The sequence below is a fragment of the Megascapheus bottae genome, chromosome 19 (assembly GCF_031878675.1).
Source record: "Megascapheus bottae isolate mThoBot1 chromosome 19, mThoBot2.hap1, whole genome shotgun sequence".
Classification (NCBI taxonomy): Eukaryota; Metazoa; Chordata; class Mammalia; order Rodentia; family Geomyidae; genus Megascapheus; species Megascapheus bottae.
In genome coordinates this window covers 38434517-38449800 of record NC_143527.1, presented here as the reverse complement: position 1 = coordinate 38449800, position 15284 = coordinate 38434517, and the positions used below count along the sequence as shown (strand labels likewise).

The 15284-nt window shown below is 40.9% G+C and overlaps 1 long non-coding RNA gene across 1 annotated transcript in view; it reads right to left on the bottom strand.

The window, feature by feature from the left end:
* The window catches only part of LOC150049870 (uncharacterized), a 206279-nt gene extending 191241 nt beyond the window's left edge, over positions 1-15038 (bottom strand). Inside the window, exons 1-2 of the long non-coding RNA XR_016538895.1 lie at positions 14830-15038; positions 13818-13989 (exon numbers count right to left, since the gene is read on the bottom strand). This is a non-coding gene — a long non-coding RNA (uncharacterized LOC150049870). The remainder of the gene's footprint in view (positions 1-13817; positions 13990-14829) is intronic.
* Between the last annotated feature and the right edge of the window lie 246 nt (positions 15039-15284).

Sequence of the window (15284 nt, the reverse complement as noted above, 5' to 3'; positions counted from 1 at the left end):
GTCCAAGCTCTAGAGGAGCCTGTAGCCACACACACACACACACACACACACACACACACACACACACACACACACACACACACAGTATTTCAAAGAATGCTCCTTCCTTCCCATCTCCTCTCGCCCCCTGGCTTGCATTTAATGACTACAATTCATGCAAACTGGCTGCTTTTTCAGGCTCCTAAGGAGAAGGCTAAATCTGGAACCAGGTGGAGGAAGGCCAGTTAATTGGATCTTCCTTCTCCAAACACCAGGGGACAGCTGGTTTGCATTGTCTTTCTAATGAGCAACACAGAGACCAAAGCTGGGCATCTCTGCTGGGGCTGCTGGAGTGCCATGCACAATCCTGGAAATCACACTTTGCACTCCCAGGGGCTTCTCTGTATTTTTTTTTCAGTGCATTTTGCTATTGGGGGGAAGGTGATAGTATTTTTTGATATCCCTCCCCCCACCCGCTGCATTTCGGTCCTCACATGTCTAAATAGTCATTTCTTCTGCTTTATCATCTTCCCTCTGGGCAAGCCACACAGCACATACACGCCACAAGGTCATCCCCTGGGAGAAGGGACAGTGTGAGTTCACAGTAAGAGAGGCAATAGGAATTGGAGTTTGTAAGCCTGATAGCAGGAGCCCAAGGCTAGAGCTATTTTTTTTTTAAACAAGAATAAAGTACATACTTCAGGGAATGTAAATCCTCTTCCTTAAGGGAAGGACCTATTAGCACCTTTCTTAAATATTTCTGAATAAAAGGAAATTACTTAGAATATTCCTATTCTGATTTTAAACATAAAATCTAAGAAGCTACTCCCCCCAAAAATGCATTTAAAATTGATTAATTAGGATACCAGAATAAGACTCTACTCTCCAGTAATCTGGGCCTCTGAGGTGGCTGGCTAGAGAAGCCCTGTGCCAAACTTGTTCCAGAAAGTGCTGGGCTCACTATACATAAGTCTGTTTTGTATTTCTTTGCTCGTATTTGTAATGGGGCTTGAACTCAGACCTGTGTGCAGTCTCTTAATTTTCCTGCTCAAGCTAATTGCTTGAGCCACAATTCACTGTGCAGCTTTTTGACAATTAGAGAGGAGTTTTAAGAAGTTTCCTGCTTCTTACTATGATCCTCAGATCTCAGACTCCTGAATAGCTAGTAGTATAGGCATGCACTATGGGTACTCAGCTCTTTATATTTTCATTTTTCAAAGAGATATTAGGTGTCATCTTCCCCCCATATGAAATATTGAAATGGCTCCAAATGGTGTCAATATATGTTTTTAGAAATTCAATAAAGTACCTAAATTGAGAGTACTTTTCTTTCTCCTTCAGGATTAGTCAGAAGGATTCCAGACAAAGCAAGGTGAATACTGATGAAACTGAAAGCTTTCTTGCCATCCAACTGTATCACTTCCTTGATTCTCTTTGTTTTTTATGAATTTCCTTCTGGCTTTCTCTTGACTCTGAACTATACACTCTTAACATTTGAACATGGAGCAAAGAAGTCTTCTCTTGACGCAAAGAAGTCCTCTCTTCTACTGGAAAAGGAAGTTGTTATTCAGCATTAAAATGCATCCTGCTGCAGCTATCCCCTTAGAAGAAGCTCATCTAAATGATAATGAGCATGAAAAATTGAGTATCTCCTACACTGAGCTGGTCTTGGAGATTTTCATCTGGTGACTCCCAAAGTGCTAGAACAGGCCTCAAAATATCAACAGCCAGCAATTCAGTTAATAGAACTGGGCGAGGAAGAATTGCAGGATGTTGCCTATTTATGGCAGAAAGCTCCCCAAAATAACAGTCATTCAAATCATAATGTCAACAGAAAGGGACACTTGTGAATTTTCATCTATTTCAACTTTCACATGGACTGTTTTCCTTCCTTTTCTTGCACTCAAAGCAGAAGATAGATTTTACAGATTTTTCAGGCATACCAAAATATAAATTACAATTGCCTAAATATCGAACCAATTAAAAATCTGATTTAAAAATTAATGAGAAAAGTAATTCTATTTTTTTTTCTTTTTGTACTTTGGTTTGAACTCAGGACCTTGCCCTTGCTTGGCTGGTCCTCTACCACTTGAGCCATACCTCCCCAGCCCTGATTAATGATGGTTATTTTAAAGTCCAGCTCAGTACTGGAGGCTCACACCTATTAGCTACTTGGGAAGCAGAAATCTGAAAATCAAAGTTCCAAGCCAGTCCAGGAAAAAAAAGTCTTTGAGATTCTTATCTCCAACTAATCCCCTAAAAACTGGAAGTGGAGCTGCTGTTCAAAGCAGTAGAGTGCTAGCCTTGACCCAAAAAGCTCAAGAATAGCACCCTTGCCACGAGTTAAGACCCCACCATCTATTTAAAAAATAAAAAAATTGTACTTCCTTCGAGATCACATTTCTTGGGGCTGGGAGTTTGGCCTAGTAGTAAGAGTGCTTGCCTAGGAGGTTCAATTCCTCGGTACCACATACATAGAAAAAGAAAAAAAAGCCACAAGTGATGCTGTGGCTCAAGTGGTAGAGCAGTAAGGCCTTGAGGGAAGCCCAAGGACAGTGCCCAGGCCTTAAGTTCAAGCCCAAGACTGGCAAAAAAATAAAAAATTTTAAAAATAATTTTTAAAAAAGATTACAGGTCTGTATTAAAGCAACACATTTAAATTTTGTTTACTGGCATCATAGTTTATTCTATGTTTGGTTAAGTATATTCAGGATACAAAATAAATGCCTTTGTATATGAAAAAAAATATTATTACACGTATTCTCTCTCAGTAGTTTCTCACATAATGATAGTTATACTCCAAAGTTACACTACATGTGACTTCCATCTGCTTTGTACAGTACCAGCACAGACAAATTCATCACCAAGTCATTTGCCCTCATGTCTCTTAATGGGAGCCTATCATGGAGGATTTTGTGCCTGCTTCAAGGTAAAGAATGTTTTATCTAAGCTGGATATCGGGGCACATACCATTAATCCCAACTGTTTGGGAGGCAAAAATAGAAGGCTCATATTGTAATGCCAGCATGGACACAAGCATGTGACTCTAGCTGAAAAACACAAGCATGTGACATTAGCTGAGAAACAAACTAAAAGTAAAAGGACTAGGGGTGTGGCTTAAGTGGTAGAGCATTGCCTAGAAAGCATCAAACCCTGGGTTTCATCCCCAGGACCACAAAAATAGACTATTTTATATATACATAGATATTAACTATATATTTATACATCTAGACATTACTTTCTATATCCATACACATTTGTTAGTTACCATGTACTGAAGTTCAGTGAATAACTACCTGAATTCTTACATAATGTTCAGACTACAAATTATACATTTGTAACTCTAAGCTTAAAATAAGTATGAACTCATATTTTGATAAACTAGATAGCCCTTGATGAGGTTTGATCCTTGACTGGATAGCTAATAGTATGCCTTAAACTTTCTAAACTTTATTCCTGCCTCATTTTAAAATACTGTATTTATACTCAGCAACAAGTACAATCATCCTAGAAATAATGTGATAGGCTACCATGAGTAAAAATATTAAGAAGCACATAGCCAACAGATAAGATAAAATAATGGCATTCACAGGGAAGTTGATGAATCTAGAGCGAATCACGTTGAGATAAGTCAAGACCAAAGGAACAAAAGGCACATGGTATCCTTAATATATAGCTATTAGATCCAAACAGTACAAGAGTGATGACTCAATATTTGCATACCCAATGCTATGGACATGATATTGGAAATATAAACACAACTACATACACATAAAAATTTATTATTCTACAGACATAATGTTTAATTACATAGATTAATATGTGTCTATGACATATAAACCCTCAGCTTAATTTTAATTATGTTCTAAAATCTAAGTGCCAGTGATTGTATATATAGATTCCCTCTTGAATACTTGTTTGTTAAACATGTCATTTGTAATATGATATAAAAATCAATGTTAATAAATTAATAAAAAATTAAGCCAGTCACAGTGGCTCACACCTGTAATCCTGTAGTTCAAGTGGTAGAATGCTTGCATACCAAGTGCAAGGCTCTGAGTTCAAATCCTAGTAAAGTAAGAGGATAAGAAGAGACAGAAACAGAGAGAAGACAGAGGCAGATGACAGAATAACCCAGAGAAACAAAGACTGGGACAAAAGCTTCCAGAACAAAAGGAACCCTAATGATCATTCTTCTGTAAATGTTTCAGACTTCATCTCAGAAATCCCTAGAAGTCATTAGTAGCCCTTCAGGACCCTTTTAAAAGAACAAAACGATAACTTCACCACTGCTTCCACCAGAGCAACTCTACTTTTATCTGTTTATATGCTGGAGCTCCAAGTCACATATGAAAAATCAGTTCAACTTCATCCCAGAGCAGGAGACAAAGCCAAGTTAGAGGGTTTGTCAAGTACTACACATTCAGCATCAGAGCCAAAACTAAAAACTAAAACCCCAGCATGCAGACGTTCAAACTTCATGTTGTCTTCCCGTCTACACTACTTCCAGACTTGTCTGTAAAGCAAGGTGATCAGCTTATTCAAAGGAAGACTCTCTTCATCCTTACAGGAAATTCTGATTCAAGGTGTCTGACGAAGGGCCTGGGAATTGAGCTTTCACCTGTATCCCAGGTCATTCTAAGTCAGCCAGTCACAGGCCAGCCTTAGGAGCCACCACAGTCTCTACTAATGCATGCATTAAATCTTGCAACAAATGCAATTTATATTAAATCAATGCCAGGCCCGGGACTCAGCTTCCTGTGACCCAAGATCCTGCTATCAGCTGATTCAGGAGCTTAGAAGGTTTAAAAGTTAATTTAGCACCAATGAGAGAAGTGATTTATAGCCTTGGTGTGTGTGTATTCACTCCCTAGAGACAGCTCCCAGAGGCTGGGGAAGCAGCATGTCCGCCTTGGCCCTAAGACCTCTACCAGATGGCTCCTAAATGAGCCAGAGCAATCTGCCACAGCTTTTCAAAATTCCACTTCCGTATCCACATGATCTGAGCAAAACAAGTACTTTAAGGAGTCTTAGAATAGGAAATAACTTTACTGGTACAAGAGACAAAGAGTCACACCTTACTGAACCAACTGATCTCCTCTCCTCTGCTTCCTGGGGATTCCCTCTCTCAAAATGAGCCCCAGGGCAGAAGCTCTCAGAGAAGCATAGCTGATCATAGATGCAAGGTGAATGTCCCATAATAGTGATGCTGTAAAGGGCAGGCAACCTGGTTTCTGATCTCAGAGAACACAGTAGAAATATTACCAGCCATAGCGCCCCCTCATGGCAGGAACCTTCATTTTATGACCATGTAATTTGTACTATATAACATTACTGTTAATTACAAATGTGAGGATCTTGCACCTAGAAGGAGACTCTTCCTTCCAGACTCTTTGCAGTTGGACAGGGTCAGGTGACCAATTCTGACCAATACACTTGTAGGCACAGTTATCCCACATCCGCTCTGGTAGTAATGAAAAGTTCCTTTATCAGCCCTGTAGACTAGAATTCAACTCCAAAAATATGAAAAGCAGCAGCAGCAGCAGGTGGATTTTCTAGGCACTGCTAAGTATAGACCTGTTCTACAGAAACTCAAGAGCCTGCAGATCATTCTGTGATCCAAGACCGGACTCTTAGCTGCATTGAGGTAAATGTTACCAAGACACCACTTAACTAGGCCAGAGAATAGTCTATGCTGTCTCAGTTTCTCTTCCCTGAACTACCAACTCCCTGCTCCTGACTTTTAGAACAAGCCACTGCCTCTTCTCAACATTTTGCCAGGGCTGTTGTATGAGATACAGGTTTCTCACTAGACAGCTCTCTATGAAGCTCTTTCAAGAAATGGGGTCCTCCCCGTCTATCTGGTGAATATAATGTAACCCTTCTATTAATTACAATAAAAAAATTAAATGGCGAAAAAAGAAAAAGAAATGGGGTCCAAGACTGGAAGTGTGACCTAGTGGTAGAGTGCTTGCCTAGCACACATGAAGACCCAGGTTCCATTCCTTGGTACCATGTACATAGAAAAAGCCAGAAGTGGTGCTATGGCTCAAGTGGTAGAACACTAGCCTTGAGAAAGCCCAAGGGCAGTGGCCAGGCCCACAGTTCACATCCCAGGACTGGCCAAAAGAAAAGATACATATATCTCCTACAAAGCTATGCCAACAAGGTGAGCTATACAGCCAGGAGGCTGTGCTGCGACAGTCCTGCCCTACACATTGCCTGCAAGGTCAAGAAATCACAATGCACACAAGAAGCAGCTCACGGCTGAGGGGAACTGAATCAGGGCTTCCAGACCCTCAGCCTAACCACGAGCTGTCAGAAACAGATTTGCAGCATCCTACATACAGGTAGACCAATCACTGTGGACTAAGGTGGGCCCCCAAGCAGCCATAAGCCTGAAGGGACTGAAATCCCATTTCTAAGTCACTCTCATAAACAGTGTCAGTGCCTCTGAAAATGCCACAGACTGATAGTGAGGAAACAATCCAGGGACTGGTTTTTCCTGTCAAACCATGTACTCTGTGTTGGTAGAATCAATTCTCAAATACTAATCCTAATCCAACTACCCAGAAAATGCAGCACTCAGCCCAGTATAGGAGCCCAGACAACCAGCATGGCTCTCCATCTCCAGGGAAACTCATGAAAGGGATGCTTGTTGGGAAGGCCTATTCTCCCAAGAGCTTGGCCTGAAGATGGGCCACAATGATCCTCAAGGCATTCCTCTAAATTGCCTTCTTCAAGATGACTCGAACCCTAATAGAAGCTGGGTACTAGTGGCTCATACCTGTAATCCTAGCTACTCTGGAGGCTGAGATCTGAGGATTAATGTTCATATCCAAACTTGAGCAGACACATCCACAAATCTCTTCTCTCCCATTATCCAGCAAAGAGCTGAAAATGGTAAAACAGAGAAAACCAAGCTAAGAATACAAGGTCCTGAGCTCAAGTCCCCATCCAGGCATTAAAACAATAAACTTCATATATGGGCTAAAATCTCATACATATTTATACAAAAATTCAAAGTGAAACTGTACAGACCCCTTGTAAAATTTGGGATCCACTGTCCTTTGACTAGATGTTAGTGGTACTTTGTATTAAGGTCATCATTTTAAGAAATATTTTATAATACACAACTCCACTCACCATTAAATATAATCACTCTAGCTAAGTCCTGCCACATGCTTCGTACATCACCACAGTCTTCTGATTCCAAGCCCCTTTTGCCAGGCTAACTCTAAAAACATTGTTTTAGCTGAATAATTATTTAAATGTATGCTCATAGGAAATATGATCAAATTATAGTAAATGAACAAATGTAATTAAGTAAAACTATGGCTCCTCATGATGACATAATGATCTAAGATGTTTGGCCCCAGGAAATGTGGTTAGAGTGGACATTAATCTCTGTCTACTAACTCAGGTGTTCACAATAGTTTTAATAAATAAACCTGATCTTTCTGGCTCATTCCTCCTCCTCCAGCTGGGTGGGGATGCCTCTTTCTCCAGGGTCATATGACGGTCATCCGTCTTCCTAAGTCATTGTTGAGATACTTCCTCACATGTACATGGTGGTGTTCAGATTCAGGAGAGTCTTATGGTTTCTGTATTCTGCCAGAGATAGATACATGGTAGGCTGAGACTTGATCTGCATTCACACTATCTCCTATATAGCCACCTCCGAAGATAAGCCTTGGTCGATGGCTAACTGGCCCTGGGAGAACCTTTTCTGTAGTCCAGTAAAACAATAAAATTATCCCTTAGAATCCAAAGGGGATTGGTTCCAGAATTCCTGAAGATACCAAATTCTATGGATGCTCAAGTCCTTTCTATAATATGGAATAGCATTTAAGTGCCTGTGTACTTTAAATCATCTCTAGACTCTATCATACCTAATACAACTAATACAGTGGAAAGGTGCTATGTATAACTGTGTAAATTGTTGTGTATTATTTGGGGAATGACATAGAAAAGACAGAAAAGCCTAAAGAGTCTCAATACTGGTCATGATTTGATTTTTAATGTTTTTGGTTCATCCTAGGGTGAATCCGCACATACCAAAGATCAGCATACAAAATGGTCACTTGAACTGGGGCTATGGCTCAAGGGATAGGGTGGTATCCTGGAGCTGAAGAGCTCAGGGACAGCACCCAGGCCCACAGTTCAAGCCTCATGGCTGACAAAAAAAAAATGATCGCTTGCATTCCTTCCCACAAACCTTCTTTGTCCCTCGTTACCGATGCAAGTCACCTCGAACTTGAGCAACACACACGATGTCACATCATAAGCTACTGATCTAACTCAGAACAAAACACCTCCAAAGCAAACCCCAATTCACAGAGACCCTCCTAATCCACTGTGTTGTTTCAATAAATAGTATTTTTAGAAATCTGCTCCTGGAGTACACAGGAAGAAGGGCTAAAACATCAGAAGTAAATTGAAGAAAACGTGAACTTTCCTAAGTACAGTGCACAGCCTACCGATCTCCTCTTCACCTATTAGTGTCACTCATTTCAATCAGATGAATTCTCATTTAATTCAGTGTGTTTAAGACTCATTAAAATAACTAAACAACTTCCTTTGAAAGTTTCTTTCTTCTATTCACAAACATCCCATCAGATTGGCTTGAATCCTTGCTGAGGAGCTGTTGGCAACCCCAAATAAACTACACTCAACTTACTCTCTTATCTCTATTCAGCCAAGAGTTTGGGGGGGGGGTTGGTGGCATGGGGGTTGCTTCTGTGTTTTGGTTTGTGATTGTTGGTTGTTGGGGGCATGGGGGGAGTTTGCTTAAAAACAGTGTCTGAGGACTGGGAGTTTGGCCTGGTATTAGAGTGCTTGCCTCTCATGCACAAAGACCCGGGTTCAATTCCTCTGTACCATATGCATAGAAAAAAGCAGAAGTGGTGCTGTGGTTTAAGTAGTAGAGCTCTAGTCTTGAGAAAGCCCAAGGACAATGCTCAAGCCCCAGAATTGGCACACATGCATACACACACACGTATACACACACACACACACACACACACACACACACACACACACACACACACACACACACACACACACAGTGTCTGAGTATTCATAAATATGCATGAATAAAAACTTTCAAATATTAGATTTTTGGAGGGGGCCTGGGAAGTCACAGATCTGTAGGTGAAGAAAAAATACAAGTAATCAATAAATTAGTAAAATTTACTAGAACTCAGAGAATTGAAAAATTAGGCAAGAATGAGACGCCTTTTTATAAGCTATAGAGTTGGCCAGTTTTTTAAACACTATAGAGGTGCTTAAGGAAGAATATTGATTTGGATATAAACGGTCTCCCCCAAAAGGCTCATGCGTTAAAGGCTTGGATGCTGGCTGACTATGGCAAAGTGACAGTTCCAACTTAATCTATGGGCTAATCCCTTAATAGGATCATAATGTGATGGTATTCTTGAGAGCTACTGGAAAATAGAAGTTGAGCCTAACGGAGGCAGTATGTCACTGTATCCCTCACAGTGGCAAAAGCTTAACAATAACAAAGAAAGAAGAAATACATCTGAGAAATCAGAGGCAATAAAAAAATGCAGAAATAAGAACTTCCCCAAACTTAAAGAATCTTGACAGTCAATAAAGTACAGCTTCCACCTGGGCACGTTAGCATTCCTATACTAAGGGACCAGCAGGCATGAGGTCTTCCAGGGGAGACTTGCCCTGACTATCAAGACAATAAAGGGCTGCTGTCGTGTGTGTGTGTGTGTGTGTGTGTGTGTGTGTGTGTGTGTGTGTGTGTGTGTGTGTGTGTGTGTGTGTGTGTGTGTGTGTGTGTGTGTGTGTGTGTGTGTGTGTGTGTGTGTGTGTGTGTGTGTGTGTGTGTGTGTGTGTGTGTGTGTGTGTGTGTGTGTGTGTGTGTGTGTGTGTGTTTATGCTGGGGCTATGAATTCAGGGCCTGGACACTGTCCTTTAGCTTATTCACAAAAGACTACTGCTCTATCACTTGAGCCACAGCTATACTTCTATTCAGGCTTGGGTAAGAGTCTCAGGCTGGGAGTTTGGCCTAGAGGTAGAGTGCTTGCCTAACATGCACAAAGACCTGGGTTCAATTCCTCAGTACCACATACATAGAAAAAGTCAGATTGGTGCTGTGGCTCAAGTGGTAAGCGTTCTAGCCTTGATAAAACTCAAGGACAGTGCTCAGGCCCTGAGCTCAAGCCCACAACTGGCAAAAAAAAAAATCAGTAAGGGTCTTAGAGAATTTTCTGCCCATACTGAATCCGAAACAATCCTCAGATCTCACACTCATGAGTAGCTAGGATTACAAGCATATGCTACCACTGGTGTCCAGCTGTTATACAATTAAGGATGAATGAATGTGTTTGACATTCAGGTGGACCATTTTAGTATCTATTCTCTTATTTTTATGCGTATTGATAAACACAGTAGCCTTACCCAGAGGAACCACAATGATCAACCACTAAGGTCCTTCAGAAACGAAGATCTGAGTCATTATTATTGGATTACTTGTTACAACAGAATTATAATCAACAGGTGAGGAGGATCTACACAGTAGAGAAGGGAGGCTGGATCCATTGCAGCCCTCCTCAGACCAGCTATCAATAGGGGCTCCAGTTCATCCAGATTTTCTGAGTTTGCATATGGGTAGATAGGTGTCCACTGCAGTCTTGGGGGTTGTTTCCAGAACATTTACAATGAAAATAGCTCAAGATAGCACAAGGAATGCAATGTAGAGATCACTGTGTTAGGTCTCCCAGATCCTTTTATGAAGGAAGGGCTTCAGTCACCTTCTGAGGGGTGCTGATGTTAGCCACTCTCTCGGCTATAGGATTCTGCGTGAACTGTCCCAGCTACAGCCTCAACAAGATTACACCCACTTTTTAGACTGGCCAGTATCTGATGAGTTGTGTCTGGATTATAATGGCTTGGTTTGTGGCTCCTCTCAGGACAACTCTAAAGGTTCACTACCATAACTATTAAGCTGGCTAAGGCCCCCACAGACATGACTTCATAGTTCCACTATACCCACTGCCCAGTACCATTTCCTTCCTTCCACAGGCTCCCATCCCAAGACCACCCAATGTCATCTAGAATTTGCTTTCAATGAGCCCACCCTATGATACACACCAAAAGTACCTGCAGCTCCCAAATAAGTTCTCTTTTCTTACAATGGTACTTCCGTTTCTTTAAAAAAAAATGTATGTTTTCCATCTTCTCATCCACATCATTATCAAAAATACAGTAAGGTAGATTATGGCCACCCCTCTTTAAGGATAAATGTTCATGAGATACTACTTACTATAAAGTGTCAGAATCCCTTCTTCCAAGGTGGCCCTAGAGATCCAGACTTTTCTTCAAAGCTCAATCACTGCCAAGCTCAGATAAAAATCCCTTATTCATTCTTGTTTTGAAAGCAAAAAACTTCATTGCATCTGCAGCAGGCTAGACCTTTCCAGGACCAGGTTATCTCTTCTGGCTTTCAACAGCAATCCATGAAGTTAGGTCATGGCTTGTGATATCTGAAATGCCTCTGAGATGTACCATCTTGACTGCTCTAGGCTAACAGAAGACAAAGAACCATCTGCCATGACCTTAGTTGACTCACTGGACAGGCATTCCCAGATTACTCAGCTTGATCTATAGCTCACAAGTATTCTGGACCCTTTAATCTCTAAGGAAGGACTGGGAAAGAAACTGCCATCTTTTCATCTTCTCTTCCTTGTTTCTCAGATGAGAAATACGATGTAACTATAACCCCTCTGCACATCATCTTTATAATAAATTTAAAAAAAACTAAGTCCCAGTACTCAGGCTCAGAGTTCAAGTCTCAGTACCAGCACAAAAAAGGTTTTAATTTTTAAAAAAAAATGTACTCTGAAGTCCAACCAGAAAAGGAGGGCATAAAGGAGGCTAAGAGGGATTGAGACAGGATAAATTTGACTAAAATACAGAGTATGCATGTAGGCAAATATCACAGTAAGACCTCTTCATACAACTAATTCATGATGATACTGTCTTTTTAGTACAAAAACCTAGGCGACTGGCCACCTTCCATGTTTGTTTCTACTTTTGATCTATCTTTTCCACCTAATCAGTTTGCTATTATGTAGTACAAGCCATCCATCTGGTACTCCATCACCACCATCCAAGGTATCATGATCTCAATAGCATGAAGCAACAGCCCCATCATACCCCGTCCTCTCTTACTCTACATTCATTCTCTACACCCCATCCCTGACAACTCACAGAACACATGTATGTGTTCATGCAGTTCCCACCTAAAGCCTGTAGAGGACAACCATTCTCTTGAAATTACCACAAAATCCTCAACTCTGTTTTGTACCCGTGTGACATTTTAACAGGGCTTTAGGTTTTAAGAAAAAAAAAAAAACAATATTTTGCCTCCATAGAAATCACTGTGGCATGAACAATAGCAATTATTACATTAAGGCAAACAGCATTGGTCAAACTCCCAGCGGATAATAGAGTGAATATTCAAATGGGAAGTTTTAAAAGGGAGCCCTTTTCAAACACAGGAAAGGTGCTTTGAGGTACAAAGACACCGAAGGTTTGAAACACATGTAGGCCACTAACAGACCTGTGATCACCCCTAAGCACTGTGGTGGGGAGCTAAGGGAAGATAGTACACATCACTTTGCCTTTGCCTTCCAATCTATGGCTGGTGCTTCCCATTGGTTGAAGCCAGGAGGACACAAGGGGGCATGGAAGGTCACTGATTTAGTCACACAGGCTTCTGCGTTCCAGACCACAGACTGTGATGAATGATGCCGAGTGCTCACCTGTAGAAAATGTGAGACATCTGGCCAAATCAGCAGCAGCAGACGCATGACTAACCCCATAGAAGGCCTGCTGGCTATGTGCCAAAGACCAATGATTCAATAGCTAAGATCATCTGTACAAGATACAAAATCTAACTCTGAAGACTCTAGATGATCTGCCCAGCTTCATAAGATAGCCCTCTACTTCTCTCTTCCAAGATCCAGCCACATTGGCCTCTCCATGTTGTTCAAGCATACATTTCCCTACTCACCTCAAGACCTTTGTACATACCCCATGGCATTTTAACCTACCTTCTTTGCCAGCTAATTTCAATGTTTCCTTCGAATCACTCGAAATTGCTTTCTTGGAGAATTCTACTCTGATCCACAGGCTGAGAACTTCTGTAACAAGTTGGCCTGTTCAGGTACTTATATTATCTCATATATTTTCCTTCAGCACCCATGACAGTAGTTATTTATTTAGTATCCACCTTTTTCATGAGGTAAGTTTTGGAAGGCTAAGAGTTCCATTTGTTATCACCTTATCCTGTCACCTCCCTCAGAGGTTAATGGTAGTCAATAAATGTTTTTTTGGATGAACAAAAGGAAAAAGGATACTTTTTTTCCTCAAAATTGCTTTTGCTCAAATGTCTCAACATTCACTTCTTTGTTACCCTTTCATTGTGAAGGTATAATTTGGGATTGTAGCTCAAATTTCATCCATTTTTTAAAATGTACCTACTTATCAAATTAAATTGTTAGGAATCACTTGATAGTTCCATGAGGAATTGCTTGAAAGTTCCATGAGTTATACAATGTCAAGCAAAATTGACTGCCTTGATAGTACTTCCAGGGCAAGAATTAGAGGATTAAAAAAAATAATATGAATACTCATGAGCAATGAGCTATCACCACTGAGAATTATGCAGTGGAAAGGTTTTCAGTTACCATCAACTTTACTTTTTCAAAACTATTCTCATCAAGTATGTCAAATATACTCAAGTCTCCAACTTGAAGAAAGATGAGAAAGGAATTCAGAAGATGGTAAGGAATGCAGCTCACCAGTCTTCTGAAGGTTGGAGAAAACACATGAACCATGTGGGAAGACTCAGAATGACTCTCTTTCCACTCAAGCCTCCAACCAGATCGTCTGCTTCCTTGCAATCCATGCAGTCCTCAACTAGCAGATGCACAAGACATTCCTGAAGCCTTGGAACCTTCGGCCAGGGACCATCTGTAGTGACACACACCTGCAATCTCAGCACCCAGATGAAGAGACAAGAGGACCATAAATTCAAGACTAGCATGTGCTATCCTTGAATAAAATAAAAAGATGGAGGAGGAGGCCAGACTATGGGTGGGACCTAACTAATTCCAGTTACTCAGGGGAGACATAGGAGGATCATCTGAGATCAGCACAAACAAAAACACTAAGACCTTTTCTGAAAATAAACTAAAGCAAAAGGACTTAGGACAGAGCTCAAGTAGTCCAGAACTTATTAGCAAGAGTAAAACCCTGTGAGCCAGGCTGTGGCTCACGCCTGTAATCCTAGCTACTCAGGAGGCTGAGATCTGAGGATCAAGGTTCAAAGCCAGCGTGGGCACTAAAGGACCTGAGAGTAAAGACCTGTGTTCAATCTCCATCTTCCCACTCCCTCACCCCACCCTGAATCCCATGAAACTACAAACACAAAGTAATAAAGACTAGCACATTGAGCATTAAGTCACTTCTTTTCCAAAAAAACAAAATACAACCAGTCCAATTGGGAATGTCTTCTCACCCTCACCCCCAGGTCCTATAATGTAACAATTTCAAGGTGGGGAAGGGGGAGGGGGAGTCCGACACTTGAAATAAAAATGAGTCATTTCTTTAACTTAGCATGAAGAAAGAGTTTCTGTATAGAAACCTTTAGGTTATCATTGACCTGATTTAATTACAACCACAATTTACCATTTTTAATATAGTAAAAATGATTCTTATTTATTATTACACAAATAAAGACAGATTTTACTGTGATTTGACATAGAAACCAAAGTAAACATCTCAAACTCATCTTTAAATAAAGAGTCTTACCTAGCAGGATCAGGAAGTTGTTTGACTCACATCCCCTGGAAGCAAATGCATTCATTTTGACCCTTTTGACCCTGCTTCCAGTGTGTTTATCACAGGAACGGAGTCAGGGCCCATTCACAGATATTCAACCAGGAACTAGAGTTTAAACGCATTCTGTTGCTGCCAGAGGAACAAAATAAAAATGTGTTCATAACTTAGGAAAAAAATGTGACTATTTTTTCCCCAGTACTGGCAAATGAATCCAGTATTTTGGACATGCTAGGCAAGTATGCTGTAACACTTCAACCATGCCCTCTAGCCCTGTTTTTCCATGCCCTATAGTCTTGTTTTTCCTTAGAGGTTTTTTTTTGGGGGGGGGTGGTATTTTTTTAAGCAAGGGGCTTTTGCCTGGAACCTATAAGATCCTCCTGGGTCAGCCTCCCATGTAGTTGCGATTGCAGATGTGAGTTACCAGG